Here is a 19390-nt window from a genome sequence, read left to right on the forward strand (position 1 = left end):
CTCTTTGTTTAACAGTTTGTCAATGGATGAGCATGTTTTACAAAAGGGAGTTACTGGTTCTGCTCATCAGCCCCTCATTCATCAATGTTCTAACTAATTCCCCTACATTACCATCTCCCCGTATTACACAATTCTGATAGAGTACTATTATGCTATAAGAAATGATGAGCCGGGTAGTTTCAGAAAAAAACATGGCAAGAACTATATAAACTGGTGCAAAGTGAAGTAAGAAGAACTGGAAGGTCATTATACACCATAACAGCAAGGATCTAATGATGATCAATTGTGAAAGACTTTGCTATTCTATTCAACTCTCAGTTACAAAAGACTCATGATAAAAAAAAAAAAAAATGCTATCTAACTTCAGAGAGAAAATACTGATAAACTCGTGAGGGTAAAATAAGATACAATTTTCTCATTTATTTTTCTTGCTTTTTTGTAAATATAGATCATATAGAAATGCTATACATGATTTCAGATATGATATATTGCTTACCTTTTCAATGGGTGCAGGAGGAAGAAAATTTGAAACTCAAAATTTAAAAAGAAAACAATGTTTAAAAAATAAATAATAAATTAAAATGCTTTAAAAAAAAAAAAAGTAACTCTAGAACTCCAAGTCTTCTTACTTGTTTTTCTCCATATAGGTGACAGTATCCTCCTGATGGGGGCAGCAATGTCAGCAACAATGTGTGGCAACAATTGTTAGACAACAAGGAGTTTCTTAGCCCTAAATAAACATATTTTAACCAATGAATGAATTATCCATGTAGGATGTTGGCCATGAAGCCACAGAAGGAATTTTCTCTAAGCCAGTACCTGTGCAATAACACCAAAAACTGTCCTTTAAGTGAATTTCTGGTGTGGAGGAATTTATTATAATACCATTACCATGAATTAATACCCACCAGAATCGGCTTTTTTGTATGCATTATGGCTAGCTGCACATCTTGAACCAGACCCAGGATGTTTGTTAACATTTTCTGCTCTATATAAACTCCATGATTTGCTCCAGTGAGGTGCCTATCTAAGAAATAGGGCCTGCTGAGTGCATTACCCCCAAATAAATGTCTTTCCTTATGTTGAAGACTGAATAAAGAATTCTTTCAGAGAAGACACTGCAACACACCCCTGTTACCTCAATACTCTGGTGCTTTGAGATTCCATCTTTGCTAAGCTGTAGTATCTGCTGAGCTACCCCTCTATAAGATTGTTTTCTGTTGGTATTTTTATTTAAGTGCTAGTGTCTTTGATGAACTACTCTTTGCTGGTGTCTCCCCTCAGTTGAGCTATTTCTATAGGACCTTTAAATTTTTCATAAGAGAGTCATTTTTTAATCCTTTTAGCATAGTATCTCAGCCCTTCTGTGATTTAAGCCACAGTTATGGGCAATATTTAGCCAATCAGAATGTAGAGGTCTTGATTTTTTAATCTTCTGATCATGAAAATCTCAAAGGTCATCTAATCCAACCCGTTGATATTACAGATAGTGAAATTTGGGCCCGAGAAGGCTGCTGGAATTTGAAACCATAGCCTCTGACTTTAAAGCCAGTATTCTTTCCACAGATCAGAAAATTTATTTAAACTCTTAATCTTTATCTTTTAGTTTTTAGCATGGGTCTCTAATAGTCATCATGGCAGCAAGAATGATAGTGCCTAGGTAAGAGTGTGATAAGATTTCTTTCAGTCTCCACAGCTAACCTGATTCTGCGAAAATCACTTTAGGAGCGAGACTGAAAGGGATTGGGATGGGCAAGAAAAGTTTGTGATCTTAACCTTATTTCCCCTTATCACTTATCACTCCTCTTTAAGATGCTAAACACAGGTCTCTCTCTGGGTCTGAAATTTCCCCTTTCAGGAGGCTGGAACTGGATACATTAAGTTCAAGTCATTCCTAAATAAAAACCTTAGACCATGGAAAGTGTAAAGACCTTATGAAACTCTCTCTCCCTCCTCTCTCCCCAGCTTAACAAAAAAACCCTTGAAAAGTTAAAGTCTCTAGCATCTCAATTGTAGTGGCAAAGGAACACTTGAAATCCTCTTTTCTAATTGAGTATCAACTAGCCAATAATTACCCAGGTATTCTCACCCATCCCCTTTTATAAAAGCATCCTTTTGTGGGTGGTCTTTTCCCAAGGCAGGGACTGTTCCCAGGACTTCATATAGTGCCTGACACATAGTAGGTGCTTAATAAATGTTTGGGCCACCAGGTAACATAGTAGGTAGACTACTGGACCTACAGTCAGGGAGACTCATCCTCTTCAGTTCATATCCAGCATCAGATATTTAACTAGCTATATGACACTGGACAAGTCACTTAACTGTTTGCCTCAGTTTCTTCATGTATAGAATAAGCTAGAGAAGGAAATGGCAAACCACTACAATATATTTACCAAGAAAACTCCAAATGAGGTTACAAGTCAGATATATCAAAACTGAAATGAAAAATAACTTAACAACAACAATGAATGTTTATTGGCTGACCAATTCCCCAATATGAATCAGCTCCAGTGCCCAGACCAGGATCCCCACTCCTCTTTAATTCCTGGCTCTGCTTGACTCAGATTAAAGCCCCATAAAGAACCCATTGGATTTTATTCATTTTACAGATTCCAATTCCATTAGCAGTGAACCTGGTTTCCATCCTCCCTGATTGCCCCTTCTTATGAAGAGTATTTCCATATATCTTGTTTTAGTGACTGCCCTTTTATGTCCTCCATATTTCCTTATACTAAACTTTGGGATTACAAATCTTATTCAAATTGCATTAAAGGCAGGATCAAAGTAAATCTTAGATTGTCGAATTGAAATTTCACAAAGTTGCTCCTCTTCCTTTATTATTAGGATTATGATTTCATGAATGTAGGAAATTCCCTTTATCAATGTAGATCAGCAAATTATAGTTTCTAAAAGTTGTCAGGGACAGAAACAGGTTAAATGACTTGCCCACATCATTTAATGGATAGAGGGGAGTCGAATATAGGTCTTCATGATTTTGAGGGCAGCTCCCTAAAGATTAGGTAATACCTTCTCTCTTTGATACATTACCTTAGATACAGGACTAAGCCTAGAATCAGGGATATTGGGGTTCAAATTCTGCCTCAGAGAATTATTATCTTTGTGACCCTACACAAGTCACAACCACTGTCTTCATCTGAAAAGTCAGAATAAAATAACCAGTATTTCCCCAGGTTTGAAAAGGCCAAATGAAATGATAATTCACACAAAGTATTGGGCACATTGTCAGTGCTTAATAAGCATTTTTCTTCCTTTAACCTAGGTGTTTATACTCCCCACTGTACCATTTCTGTCTTTTCCAAAGAAAACCACTTAGTTGTAATATTGATAGATACTTGACAGCAGATTATATTCCCCAGAATTTATAAGACAATACCTTGGAATTTTCGTTCAATAAACATTTATTGATCATAATATTAATATTTGGTTCAGAAGGGATCTCAGAGGTCATTTATTCTTATTCTCTTATTTTAAAGTTGAAAAATAAGGCCCAGAAAAGTTAAGTGACTTGTTAGAAGAATAAAAACAAAAGTGAAATCTGAATATAAGTCCTCTACCTTCAAATTCAGTACTCTTTTCCACTAGGTTTGATGTAATAAAAGAAGAAATATTTTATGAGAGAAAAGGCAGGGAAGAATGATTCATTTTATTCTTATTACAGGAATATTGTTCCTAAAATGTTATTGTTGATATGTCTTTATAATAAATCCCTTTTTCTAGGATTACATAAAGAAACAAGTAACTGCAAAATGGGGCGTGAAAATCTAGAGTTAATCTATTTATTTTTATTTAGTACTTTCTTCTGTACTTCTTGCCCCCACACCCCACTCCCTCACTGTATGGGAAGAACAAGTCCCAAAGAGAAGTCCAAGTGGGGGATTCATCCTTTTCTCTATTGTTATTGATTGTAATCAGACTTGAATTAGTTTTGATCTCTGCCCTTATGCAATTTTATAAATTCTCCATTGGAGAGATATAGAGCATCCAATTCTCTTATCTGTTTGAAAAAACAAAAACAAAAAACTATAGGGAAAAGTATTGGATGAATGATTGATTCCTAGTCTCTTCTTTAATTCTGAATGACCTAGTGGCAAAACCTTAAGCTATTAGGGGCCCTTTCTTTGCAAGCATAGTTCAATACCCATCAAATGAAATTCATAGTCGGGAGCAGAACTTCTAGAGCCAAGTGAAAGTGAAACTTGTTATGCTCCTTAACAGAAACTCCTTCTCAAGGAAAAGTAACCAAATACTATCTTTTCTCAAGCTAAATCAGTGTCTTTCTTTGTTAGTGTCAAACTCCCAGGAAAGTGAAGTAGGCTCAGAAGTAACAGAATTCATTTCCTAAGCAGATATTTTTTTTTTCTATTTAGAAAAAGAATATACGAAGAAGATCATGGTTCAATAAACAGCCTTTTTCTAAAGAATGGGTCCAGATCTTTAAGCTGTTTTCTTTTATTTTGTCACATATTTACAGGAGACTAAAGTTACTCTGATTCCCTTCTACCTTCTCTCATTGGAATCTTTAGGGAGTGTGGGAAGGGACCATATTATTATTATTATTTTTTTTTTTTTTATTTAATAGCCTTTAATTTACAGGATATATACATGGGTAACTTTACAGCATTAACAATTGCCAAACCTCTTGTTCCAATTTTTCACCTCTTACCCCCCCCCACCCCCTCCCCTAAATGGCAGGATGACCAGTAGATGTTAAATATATTAAAATATAACTTAGATACACAATAAGTATACATGACCAAAACATTATTTTGCTGTACAAAAAGAATCAGACTCTGAATTATTGTACAATTAGCTTGTGAAGGAAATCAAAGATGCAGGTGTGCATAAATATAGGGACTGGGAATTCAATGTAAAGGTTTTTAGTCATCTCCCAGAGTTCTTTTTCTGGGTATAGTTAGTTCAGTTCATTACTGCTCCATTAGAAATGATTTGGTTGATCTTGTTGCTGAGGATGGCCTGATCCATCAGGACTAGTCATCATCTAGTATTGTTGTTGAAGTATATAATGATCTCCTGGTCCTGCTCATTTCACTTAGCATCAGTTCGTGTAAGTCTCTCCAGGCCTTTCTGAAATCATCCTGTTGGTCATTTCTTACAGAACAGTAATATTCCATAATTTTCATATACCACAATTTATTCAGCCATTCTCCAACTGATGGACATCCATTCAGTTTCCAGTTTTTAGCCACTACAAAAAGGGCTGCCACAAACATTCGTGCACATACAGGGGACCATATTATTTGTGAAAGATGAGAAACTAAAAGATAAGAAACAAGGAGTAAAAAGGGGTAAATTCTTGCCTTTTTCACTGTTGTCTATATGTATATATATTTGCAAAAATTATACAGTAAGCTTATTATCAAGTGTAACAAGGGAATATTATGAAATTCTAAATAACAGAAAGTCACCAAAGGTAGTACATATGGAATATCAATATTCAAAAGTCAAAAACAATAAAATAAAATTCATTCTATGTGTTTTTCCTTAGTAAGGCTGTGCTTAAAAACTTTACCTGGATTCTATCATCTTTTCAAACACCTTCTCCAGCTCATTTTATAGATGAGGAAACTGAGGAAAACAGTGTTAAGTGATTTGCCCAATGTCACACAGAGTAAGTATCTGAGGTTGGATTTGAACTTAGAAAGAGGAATCTCCACTGCATCACCTGCTTGGCATTTATTAAATGCATGTTCACTTGATTGAATTTATGGTAACAAAAAACCCCAAATAATTGCATTTATTGACCTATATCATAAACCTGACAATTTTACATTTAAAAACCATTTAATGTGCTATGTTCTTCTGATGCAATTACTTGTTTTAAACAATTTGACATTAAGTTGTAATATTCTTTTTTTAAGGTAAAAATTTATTTGTCAAAGAAACATACAAATAGAATTAAATATAATACAAAAAAACTATTAATTCATGTATTCTGTACAGTTTCTAAGTTTCTATCATATTCCTAAAGCATTCATAGGCTATTCAGGTCATTACCACTCTCTCAACAGGTTCTTACCATGATTTGAGAATCATTCAACTTCCTGATGCTTTAAGAATTCCTAAGATGCCTTTTCTTTCCCTTCCTCCTACACTCCAGTTTTTCAGAAATCTTACTAGATGTTTTCTTTGTTTGCCTCCCCATGCTGTTGCTTGATTTGAAAGATTTCATTTTCTAGCTGTACAACAGTCTGTTCGATCTCATAATTTTTACTGATGAGTGAGATCCAAGTCAACTCCATTTCTCGTAATTTAGATCCAGCATGCTCTTCCTCTGCCAGTTCAAATCCTGAATATGTTTTCTTAATTTCTGCAGTTCCTTCTGGGCTTGTTCAGTCATATGAACTAGATTTTCATTATATACTTTCCAGGCATTACAACCGTGTTGTGACATCAGCTCAAGGTTTTCAATGAGAACTGCCTGATGCTCCAATTGGGCAATGGAATTGTTTACACATTCCTGCCATACAGTGATATCATTCTTCTGCCCAGAAGAGGGAGGTGGAAATTCATATCGTTTCATGCTAACCAATTCAATTAGTTATCAGGCAGCCAATCTTTCAAATTTATTTCTCATAATGTCAGTCTCAAAGGCTGAGTAATCCAGGGCGGGTAGGTAGCTCAGATAGTTCTTGGTAGGCCGGTACCTATGCATTTCTTCCTCTATCAAGGCAGCAGCAGCCTCCCGTAACCAGACACTTCATTACCCTGATCGAAGTAAGCCTCCCCAATGACTAGACCTGTACCCGCTATCCTGCGGGTAATGTAATATTCTCTTCTCTAAAATATAAAGTTCTCTGAGAGCAGGTTTCTGGGAGGGCTTCTGGAGGCAGCCTTAGTTTCAGTTCAGTATAATCCCCCAAATGCAGCCAGGAATTAAAGTCTAGATCCTTTATTGTTTCCTTCAAAATATCCTGGTTAGCTTTCTTAGAGGCCTATCTCTCTCCTTGGTTCTGAGAGCTCTTACTCCTTTGTCTCTTCCAGCTTCAGCCTCTAGCTCCCTCTGAAACCAAAGCCTCCAGCTAGCACAAAGGTGGAAGTTGGAATGAATCTGACTCCTCTTCTGAGAGTGGGCTTGTGAATCTCCTGGACTGAATCCTGACTTGTGAATCTCCCAGAGTCTCTAGTGGGCTTATCCTTTAGTGGGCTTCTCCTTATATATGCTCTCTTAAAGTTGTGAACTCTAAAGGTGTGAAAGGTGTGAACTCTGAACTAGAGAACTGTTAAGTACCATGCTAAATTAGATGATTATTGTCTCTTATCAATTCCAGTGACTTAGCACCTTGTAAGAATTCTAACATTAAGTTAACAAGATTTTAACACATTAAAAAAATTCTTCATTATGAAACATATCATATTAAGATAGTATATACTTTTGAGGAATTATACAATTTTCCCAAGTCAAGCCTTAATTTATAGCCCATGTATTTATTTTATTTTATTTTTGCCCATATATTTTCAATGAGATTTTATATCAGGCAAGTTCTAAGGCTGCTGACGCGTGTTTATCTCCATCTGTTAGATAATATCAACTGGGCCTCTAAACCTGTGGATGACTAGAGCAGAACAGGCCAAGTTAGAGAAAGGTAACTCTTGAATCAAAAGTTTAATTTCAAAATGAGGGAAATGGCTTACAAGCAATGATACATGTGCTGGGACTGCTCCCCTAATAGGAGGACTTGGGGCAGTGTAGGGAGAGTGCAATACTTACACCAATGTGTATGCTGTGAGCTGTAGCCCTGACAGTGAGGGTTAATAGCAGCAATATGACAAACTTGATTCATAGAAGGACTTCATGACCCAAACTTGTCCAAGCTCAGAGAACTCCGGGTGCTGGTTAAAACCATATGATAACAACAATACTATATGATCAATTCTGGTGGACCTGGCCATCTTCAACAATGAGATGAACCAAATCAGTTCCAATAGAGCAGTAATGAACTGAACATAGAATCCCCAATCCCTCTATTTTTGTCCACCTGCATTTTTGATTTCCTTCACATGTTAATTGTACACTATTTCAAAGTCCGATTCTTTTGTGCAGCAAAATAACTGTATGGACATATGTACATATATTGTATTTAACATATACTTTAACATATTTAATATGTATTGGTTAACCTGCCATCTGGGGGAGGGAATGGGGGGAAGGAGGGAAAAAATTGTAACAAAAGGTTTTGCAATTGTAAATGCTGAAAAATTACCCATGCATATATCTTGTAAATAAAAAGTATAAAAAAAAAGATATGATAATTATGATTTTGCTGGAGGGTGAGATCATCCAGAAGGTGAGAGCAAAGGTATTGTTATTTTGTCAAGCTCATGGCACAGCTTGCTTGCTGGGCCTTAGCTCTGGAAAACAGGTGACTCATAATACTCTGATAATGCATTTCTTAACCTGTTGTGAAATATACCATGTTGCGAAACTGTATTACAGTGATCCAGTTCTATTTGGCAATTTCTGTAATTGCAGAACAATTTAGCTTTTTAGCATATCAATATATTATTGTATTATATATATGTGTGTGTGTATGTGTGATATGTAATATATAATATGTAATACATGCATATTAATGTATGCATTATAATGTATTATTATTGTAATGTTCACTAGTCTCTCAATGGGAACAAAGACCTATATAAACAAATCTTCCATAAATTGATGTATGTGTGTGTGTGTTTGTGTGATACAATCTGATGGTGTTCAGATATTATAGTCTCACCTGGATTTCTGACTAAATGTTTTGCTATATTTTTGAATGAAATTGTAAGTTTCTTCAGTAAAAAATTACTTTTTTTCCAATTTTAGGCGCTTCAGTCTTTGGATTGTCTTGCCTAAGATAAACTGTAAAGGACAGTAACTTTAGAGAAATATACTTAAGGCTCAGTATGATTGATTTAAACAAGGTGCTAACTCGATGGAATTGATAAGACAATGGTTATCTAGTTTAGCATTTGAGTTCTCTAGTTCAGTATGATTGATTTAATCTTACAACAAATAATGGTTCCCAGTGATGTAATGATTGGTTTATATTCAGTATACTGTAATGATGTAATTGTAATAGAACATATAAACTGGGGACAAACTGAGCCAGAGACAGACTTCTAGATAGAGAACTTCGTGGTGGGTCTCCTGCATTCTGCCACTGAAACTAAGACCCATTCTCGAGGGCCTCCAGAAAGCTAGCAGAGCCCCAGGAAAGGAGACAGACTGTGAAGGAGACAATAAAGACTTTTGGACTTTATCCCTGGCTATTCTCGTGTTATTACTCTGCTGAAAGGAAGGCTGGTCCCAAGACCTCCAGAAAGCTAACCAGAACATTACTATAAACAACTTTTCTTCCTTTAATGGTCAGCAGTTATTTTATTACAGGTCTTGCTGATATTCTAATTTCAAGAAACTCACTTCTTCATTGTGGGAAAATCAGTACCAATTCTTCCAGCTGCCGGGTCCTCTAAAGTTTTTTGCTTTCTTTCTGATGATTATTAGGCTATATTGCAATAATAGTTATTTAGTTCTTAGGATTATTTTCAACCACACTTTTCTTTCTTTCTTTTTTTTTTTTTTTTGATAGATCTTTTTTATTATAGCTTTTTATTTACAAGATATATGCATGGGTAATTTTTCAGCATTGACAATTGCAAAACCTTTTGTTCCAATTTTTCTCCTCCTTTCCCCCACCCCCTCCCCCAGATGGCAGGTATACCAATACATGTTAAATATATTAAAGTATATGTTAAATACAATATATGTATATGTATACATGTCCATACAGTTATTGTGCTATACAAAAAGAATCGGACTTTGAAATAGTGTACAATTAACCTGTGAAGGAAATCAAAAATGCAGGCAGACAAAAATAGAGGGATTAGGAATTCTATGTAGTGGTTCATACTCATTTCCCAGAGTTCTTTCACTGAGTGTAGCTGGTTCAATTCATTACTGCTCTATTGGAACTGATTTTCAACCATACTTTTCTTTGCACTTTGATGTCATTAAACATTTAAGTGCTTGCTACTGTTTAGATCCTAAGATGCTAGGAATACAAATGCAAATAAAAAGAAAGACTATTTCTTCTCTTAAGATGATTATATTCTAATGGGGGAGGATCTCTCTCTCTCTCTCTCTCTCTCTCTCTCACACACACACACACACACACACACACACACACACGCTGAAAAAAGGAAGAGGGTGAGAAACGAAGCCTAGAGAATTTGGAATGAAACCAGATACTTTAAAATAGAGGTCCCTAGAGGAATTTGCAAATAGAAGAAATCTATAGGAACAGAGGAGTATTCTAGAGTGACAGTTCTTTTTCATTGTGGGTTTGAATCCACAGTTTAGCCAGGATTAACTTTCTTAAAACAACAGCCACTATAGTATCTCTAACCTTCATGGAAGTGTGCTCTTCAAGAACTACAACTTTTGCACATTTTCTTGGGGCAATATTCATTCTTAAAAAGAACAGAATTATAAACACAACTGTTAGAGGCAGCCCTAATGTCAGCACTATCTTAATTCAGGTTTGATGTTGGGAAAAAATGAATCATTGAAAGGTCCTAATAACAGAAGTAGGTTTACTTTTTCCTGACACAGCAAAGGCCTTTCACTTCTTTGAATGTGGTACGCCCTTGTTTCTACATGGGAATGAATCTGATCAGCAAAACAAGGTATCAAGGCAGGGCAGTGACTTACATAGCTGCCAGAAATATACTGAATCAGAAGAATTCACCTAAATTTACCTAGGTGAGATTTTTTATGTCCTGAAGTGACCTGAAAGCTGCATCAAGGAAACAGAGGAAAACCATGTCCAAGGAAAACTAAACTCTTTAGAAGTGAAGGAGTAGGTATATAACTAATTCATGTTGTAGAGAAACACTAAGGTATTAGCCTTATTCCAACAATAAAAGAGAGCAATGAATTACGTGTATATGTGTATATAAATATATGTGTGTAGATGCATAAATTATATGAAACCCACAATTCAAATGATAGAGAACTTAAGTTGGAGAAGTTACTTTACTTATGCTTCATATTTCAGTCAACAAATACTATCTGCTAGACACTGTGCTACAAACTGAGAATACAAAAAATGGCAAAAAACATCAGAGGTTTTTTTTTTTTTAAATTTTTTTTATTTAATAGCCTTTTATTTACAGGATTTATACATGGGTAACTTTACAGCATTAACAATTGCCAAACCTCTTGTTCCAATTTTTCACCTCTTACCCCCCCCCACCCCCTCCCCTAGATGGCAGGATGACCAGTAGATGTTAAATATATTAAAATATAACTTAGATACACAATAAGTATACATGACCAAAACATTATTTTGCTGTACAAAAAGAATCAGACTCTGAATTATTGTACAATTAGCTTGTGAAGGAAATCAAAAATGCATGTGTGCATAAATATAGGGATTGGGAATTTAATGTAATGGTTTTTAGTCATCTCCCAGAGTTATTTTTCTGGGCATAGCTAGCTCAGTTCATTACTGCTCCATTAGAAATGATTTGGTTGATCTCGTTCCTGAGGATGGCCTGATCCATCAGAACTGGTCATCATCTAGTATTGTTGTTGAAGTATATAATGATCTCCTGGTCCTGCTCATTTCACTCAGCATCAGTTCGTGTAAGTCTCTCCAGGCCTTTCTACATCAGAGGTTCTTAAAGAGCTCACAGTCTGATGAGGGAGGGTAACGAAAACAATTAACTATATATAAACATGATATAAATAAGATAAATTGAAGGTAATCAATAGAGGGAAGGAACTAATTTTAAGGGGGAACAGAAAGACTTCTTGCAGAAGGTAGAATGATACTTGAAGAAAGCCCTTGAAACTCAGACGTGGAGATGAAGAGGGACTAAAATATCTGAACAAAAGAGATGATAAATAAAAATACCATTATTCTGGAAATGGAGTATCTGGTTGAAGAAACAACAATGAAACCAGGCTTTAATAAGAAATAACAAAGAGATTGGATCAAGAAATATACATGGTGGGGGGAGGAGTATGTAGAGTAAAAAGACTAAAAAGGTCAAATAGAGAATTTTGTATTTGATTCTGGAAGCTGTTGTGACTTATTGGAGTATATTGAGATCTGGAGGGAGGGATACAAGTATGTGACTTGATCGGAGCTTTTCTTTAAGAAGACTGCTTTAACAAATGATTGGAAAATGGACTGGTGTGGGGAGAGATTTGTGGCAGAGGGACTAGCCCAGTAGGCCATTGAAATAAACTAGGCATGAAATTATGATGGCTTACATCAAAGTCATGGAAATGTCAGAAAGGCAGAGAACATATGAGAGATGATGTGAAGGTAGAAATGAAAGGACTTGGTAACTGACTAGATAAGATAAGGTAAAAATGAGGGAGAGGAATTGTAAGTGACTCTTGGATTATTTGCAATCTATGTGGCTGGAAGAATGATGATCTTCATAGTAACAAAGAAATTAGAAAGAGGGTTTTAAGGGAAATTTAATGAGTTCAGTTTTGAACATATGATCAAATTCAGATATTCTGAGTCATGTATGACATGGCTATGTATATGTTTGACATTGTATGTCAGTTTACATGACTACTGTTACCATTAAATGAAAATATATCAATATTATTGCTTGTCACAAGAAATGTATACATCACTGTTTTCTAGTCACTAGTATTTGTTATCAACTTAACTTTACTCCATCACCAGATTTTTTACAATCTCCCTTTTCCTGGCTTTTCTGGAAACTTTCCTAACTCATACCTGCTTTCCCTATTTGACTCCCAAATCACTTCTTAGGGAACACCCATCTATGATATTAGAGATTAAAAATATAGGATTGACCTGAGAAGGAACTCATTTTTCTCTCTGTAGACCCATGGTATTTGGACTATTTGTAAAGTGACATGAATCCAGAGAACATATATGATGATAAGAAGGAACAAGGGAGAGTTTCGGGAAAGAGTTGTCAAGTCCAAGGATGGCCTTTGAAAAGGAGTATGGCTTACACTTCTTTTTCTGCTTGCTATGGCCAGGAAACTAGAATATTCCAGGTACCAAGAATTGGTACCTTCTATGACAGAGACCTTGTTGTAACAGCTTCCTTTGGTGACTGGGAGTGGCTGTTCTATGTGGTTATAGCAATCAATCTCTTCCTGTGACTGAAACTGGGTGACACCCTTAACATTTTTTTCTTCTCTTACAGTTCTGGCATTTCCTTGGCACCAGGGTTTCATTTTAGGTCTTTGGTTTCCTACAGGTGAATTAAAACCCAATATAATAAAAGCATAGGCAGCTAGATGACGCAGTGGATCGAGTTCTGGGCCTTGAGTCAGGAAGATTCATCTTTCTCAGTTCAAATCTAGCCTCAGACACTTATTAGCTGTGTGATCTTAGGCAAGTCACTTAACCTATTTGCCTAAGTTTCCTCATCTGTAAAATGGTCTGAAGAAGGAAATGGCAAATTACTCCATTATTTTTGCCAAGAAAAACCTAAATGGGGTCAAAAAAAACTGAACAACAACAAAATAATAAAGGTATAATTGTGTACTTCTTGATTCTGTATTACTACTATGGACCTAGTCTTACTTTCTAGCCACTTTTCTCATGCAAGTCATTTTTGGGAAGATGTTACAACCTGCTTATACCCACCATGAATATTTCATTGACTCTTAAGTCAAGTGAAATGTTAAAATGTGTTTTTATGTACACATAAATGTGCATATATGTATACATGTATGTATTACATATTTTATTATATGTGTATATTTTATTAATTGGCAAATATTTTATTGATGGACATATTATATATATATATATGTATATATATGTGTGTGTGTATTTTATTGCTATTTTATTTGGTATCACTATCACTATCTAATAAGTCCTACTGTCATACTAATTGACATATTTTTCAAGCTGGTTATTCATTGTTGATGGAATTGTAAGCTGACCTGTTCTGGAGAGCATTCTGGAATTATGCCCAGAGTTGTTAAACTGCCTATATCTTTTGACCCAGAAATATCACTACTTGGACTATTTCCAAAGATAATTAGAGAAAAAGGAAAAGAATCTATATGTTCTAAAGTATTTATAGTTGCTTTCTTTGTGGTGTCAAAGAACTGGAAATTGTGGGAATTCTCATCAATTGGAGAATGACTAAATAAGTTGGGATATATGATCATGATAGACTACTACTCTGCCATGAGAAGTTGATGGGCTTGATGATATTGCACAAAACATTAAAGAGTGAAATGAGGAGAACCAAGAGAATATTGTACACAATAACACTAATATTGTTTTAAGAACAACTTTGAGCAACTAAGTCATTTTGACTATAATACCAAATTAACTACAAAGGATATATGAAGGAAGATGCTATCTGCATCCACAGAAAGAATTGATAAATAGAAGTATGTACTGAATGATTTTACATATATTTTTATATAAAGATATTTGTGTCTAATGGTAGCCAACTTTTAGACTGAGGGGTGGAGGGAAGAAAAAAAGGAAAAAAATTATATGATAATTTTAATATATATTTAAAAGGAATAGCAAGTTGTACATAATGGATTTGCAATTTCATGTGCAATATTTTTTGTTCAACTATGTTGTAGAAATGCTTGTTTTACTTTTAAATTCAGGAAAAAATAAAAAGATAAAAAATATATAGTCAAGTAAAACAGACTAACACACTGATCACATCTAACAATGTCTGTCTCATTTTGCCATAAAAATCTATCATTGCCCTAAAAATCTACCATTGCTCAGCTAAGAAGAAGGAAGCTTTTTGCATCATTAGTTTTCTGTACTTGATTCTATAAAAGGAATGCCAAAATTAATGACTTCATTGATTAGAATCCTAGTATTTTTTCAGTATTGTTTTCCTTTAAGTAGTGATATTCATTGACTCTCATGAATTTTTTGTTCCATGGTTTTATAATCAAGTAACATCTTGGTGTTATAAAATGGCATTTTGTAGCAGATCCGGATAAAGGGATTTAAAATTCTATTCAGCTTATCAAATGCAATCTAATCCTCTTTATTCATCTTATTCATTTCTGGCCCAAACTCGTTTTTCTATCTACGATGTCTGTCTAAGACATATGTACACATGGGCTAATTTAACTGCATGCTATAAATCTGAGTGATTTGTATTCTTCATCCATTTGGATTTTCTTGAATGGATTTTAGGAGATGAAGAAATGTTCTATGGTTCAATGCTCAGTATGTTACCCACATAAAAGGAACATCTGAAGACTTTAACTTTAACCCTTCACTTGGGTGTTATATCAGATATTTCCCAAGATCCTAGCAAACACAGCTTTTTTTGAAGGTCACATGTTTCCCTATTGTATAATATGTAGCATAGTTAAACAAATATGAACTACATATCTTGTCAGAGGAGATGGTAAGCTGAACTTGAAGTCAAGTAAAGTTGGATTTAAACTCTGACACTTACCAACTCTGTAAGTGAGTGATCTTTCTGAATCCCAGTTTCTATTTTTGCAAAATGGGCTAATGATACCTGTTATAATGATTACTGGAAGACTGAGAATAGAATCTGGGTCTCTTGACTGAATCCATTGATCTCACAGCATCATACATATAAGTAGAGCCTTAAATTTTGAAATCCCTTTCTCTACTCTATATGATATGGCTACTAATTGGTTGGTGGGTTGTTGTCCTTCATTCTTAAAAAATGACCAGTGTTAGAGTCCAGTTACAGTGTGTTTGACTGGCTGATCTGACCAATACAAGCTTGGAATGCTCTGCCACAAGTCAGACACAAATAGTCCCTATAAACATTTGTGCATCTCACATTTTTTTTTAAAGATAATTCAATTCTGCTTTCAGAAAGGTAGAGGGGATACAGATTATGAAAGGCTTTGAGTGTCAAACACAGGGTTTTATATTTGATCCTCATAGCAATATGGAGCCACTGGGGTTATTGAGAAAGGAGGTGACATGGTTAGACCTGCTCTTCAGGAAAATCACTCTGACAGTTATACAGAGGATGATCTGAAAGAACAGAGACATGTAATAGGTGGACTCAAGAAGGTGAGGTGATGAGGGCTTGTGTCATGGTATTTGCAGGGTCACAGAGGAGAAGGAGGGCATATGGAAGAAGGCAAAATTGATGGATCATGGCCACAGATTGGAAATGCAGGGAGAGGGAAAAGAAAATGGGGTGACAAGGATGATACTTAAGTTTCACTGAGAGAATGATGAAAAGGGGAAACCTGAGGGAAAGAGAATAACTTCAGTTTGGATATGTTGAGTTTAAGATCTCTAATAGGCAGTTGGAAATAACAAGAAGGAGGTTAAAAGAGAGGTTAGAACTGAATAAGTGAATCTGAGAACTTTTGGAATGGTTCCTGGGTCTTTTCTCAGTTAAACAGTTGATTTGAATTTTTGTAGTTCCTGAAATGGGAGGGAAGAAACAGCTGTAATAGAAAGAGAATGGGATTTCAAGTTAGAAGAGGTGTGGCTCAATTTCCTTGTAAACATGAATACATCACAATATCTCTGAATTTTATTAGTCTTATCTCTGAAACAAGAGGGATTGGATTAGAAACCAATTTCTAAGTTCTCTTAAACTTCTGAATGATCATTGGGATTTGATTCTGATGAGCCTTGTGAGAAACAAAATTACTTGAACAATAGGAGCAAACGCTCATGGTCTGGAAATCACTCTAGTCCTCCTCTCTGGGTTAATCTGGGAACGCTTCCAAGAGTAGGTGATTATCTAACAATATTTTGAAGATTTGGCTAGGGATATAATCTTTTTTTTTTTTAATAGCAATATGCCTTTTTTATAATAGCTTTTTATTTTTCCAAATACATGCAAAGATACTACACCATCTATCTTTGCTAAAATGAGAGGAAACTTGATGTGCCAAGGAGGGCGTGTCAGACACAGAAACATGGAAAACTGGGTGAGGCTGCTGGAGCTTCATGTAAGAGGAAATCAGGAGTTAGGTAAGGGTAGGCTAAGTGTTGGAGCATCTTGAAAGTTGGCTTAAGAGCTTTCATTATTTGAGAAGCAATTGAAAACCATTAGTCTTCTGAGAAACTCTAGTTTTGATTCCTTTGCCTTGTCAACAGATCAAGGCCTTCTGTCACTTGGCCAAGTGACATCCTGCTGGTTGTTTCTTAAAGAACAATAATATTCTATAAAATTCATATACCACAATTTATTCAGCCACTCTCCAACTGATTGGCATCCACTCAGTTTCCAGTTTCTTGCTACTACACAAAGGGCTGCCACAAACATTTTTGCCCACGTGGGTCCCTTTCCCTCCTTTAAGATCTCTTTGGGATATAAACCCAGTAGAAACATTGCTGGATCAAAGAATATACACATTTTGATAACTTTTTGAGCATAGTTCCAAATTGCTCTCCAGAATTGTTGGATCCGTTCACAGTTCCACCAACAATGTATCAGTGTCCCAGAAAAACAAATTTCTTTTAACAAATAAGCCGTCAAGCAAAACAAATTCCCTCATTGACTTAATACAAAAATAAGTTTCATTCTGTACCTAAATAGTACAGAAAGACAACTTCCAGTCCTGTACTAATGTTCCAGTAAGGAAGTAGTTTGTTGGTCATTGTATTGAAATAATTTTTATGGTTACAGAGTTGTCTTTACAGTGTTGTTATTGTATAATTAATTTGCTTCTTAAGATAGTGTATTAAATACTAAGCCTTGGAGTCAAGAAGATCTGAATTCAAATTTGATCTCAGATACATAATAGCCCTGTGACTCTAAACATCATTTAGATGTTGCCTCTCTGGTTGCCTCAGTTTTCTCATCTGTAAAATTGTGATAACAACTGCATCTATCTCACAATGTTCTTGTGAAGATCAAATGAGAAAATAATTGTAAAGTACTTGTCACAAAGTAGGCACTATATAAATATGATATATATACATATATATATATACATATAAACTATATAAATGTTTATTTCCTTCTGCCTTCCTTTATTCCCTTCTAGTTCTGCCTATTTAATTTTATATTAACTCATAAAAGTTTCCAAAATTGTTTAATTTTGTAATATTGATGCTATAATATCAATTCACATAAATCTTTCTATGTCTTTTTGAAATTATCTTTTTCTTCATTTTTTAAAGTACAATTTTCCATTACATTCATATACCTCAATTTAGTCAGGCATTTTTCAATTGATGAGCATTTATTTTTTTTTGTCACCACAAAAAAGAACAATTGTAAACACTTTTGTTTATATAGGATCTTTTCCTATTTCTTTGGTCTTTTTTAGAGGTGAGGAGGTAGAAATAGGCCCAGTAATGACACAAGTAGGTCAAAGGGTACGTTGTTTATTAACTTTTTCTTTATAACTACAAATTGCTTTTCAGAGAAGTTGTACCCATTCATATTTTCAGCAATTCATCAAAGTGCATATTTTCCCATAATGCATCTATCATCTATCATTTTTTGTCACTTGGTTGCCCATCTGAATTGTTTTATTTGCATTTCTCAAATTAGTAATGATCTGTAGCATTTTTTCGCATATGATTATAGATAACTTGTTTTTCTTCCTTTGAGAATTGCTTATTCATATCCTTAGGCCATTCATGAAATGGGGAATAAATTATTCTCAAACATTTAAATTAATCCCTTATATAGTGGAGAAATGAGGTCTTTTTCAGAGATATTTGGTGCAAAATATTTATTAATTGTTTCTCTTTTAATCTTGGCCTTATTGAACAGACAGAACAATTCATTTCATTTTCTTGTGACCCTCTCTATTCCTTGTTTGGTCATGAATTTTTCTTCTATCAATAGATCTGAGAAGCAATTTAAAAATATTATTATATAATATCTTACATATTCTATAATACATTTTGAATATCACATGACATTAATTTATATCATTTTCTATTCTATTTTATTTTATATTAGTTATTAGATGAACTGTCTATAATGTCTTTAGAAAGATTTTCTTGTCTTATCCCCTAGCTATATCAGCAATATCTGTCTTTAGTTTCTCTAACCCTCTTTAAGGAACAGACCAGGGAGCCAGAGATTAGCAATTGAGGTGGAATTTTGGTGAATGATGGGTTTTTAGGAACAACTTCAGCCAATTACATCTCAGAGGAGAAATAATTCATGCTTTGCTTTTGGGGTGAAGGGAAAGGGTCCATAACAAAGGCCTGAAATATCACCTCTTAGGAGAAACCATGTTAATTGAAAAGTACCTGAAGTTACTCCAAAGATGGAATTAAGTTATAGTAGTTAACTATTTAGTTGGATCAGTAGGAGATGGGGAATGAAGTTTTATCTAACAAAGCCTAGAAACAACAAATTGAACTATGGGTAGAAGATTAAGTCCAAGATG

At 34.8% G+C, this 19390-nt stretch overlaps 1 pseudogene; it reads right to left on the bottom strand.

Annotated features, from left to right (window-relative positions):
- Positions 1-6031: 6031 nt before the first annotated feature.
- On the bottom strand, positions 6032-13261 carry LOC100922661 (annotated as a pseudogene).
- Between the last annotated feature and the right edge of the window lie 6129 nt (positions 13262-19390).

The sequence above is a fragment of the Sarcophilus harrisii genome, chromosome 4 (genome assembly GCF_902635505.1).
Source record: "Sarcophilus harrisii chromosome 4, mSarHar1.11, whole genome shotgun sequence".
In the NCBI taxonomy this organism is placed as follows: domain Eukaryota; kingdom Metazoa; phylum Chordata; class Mammalia; order Dasyuromorphia; family Dasyuridae; genus Sarcophilus; species Sarcophilus harrisii.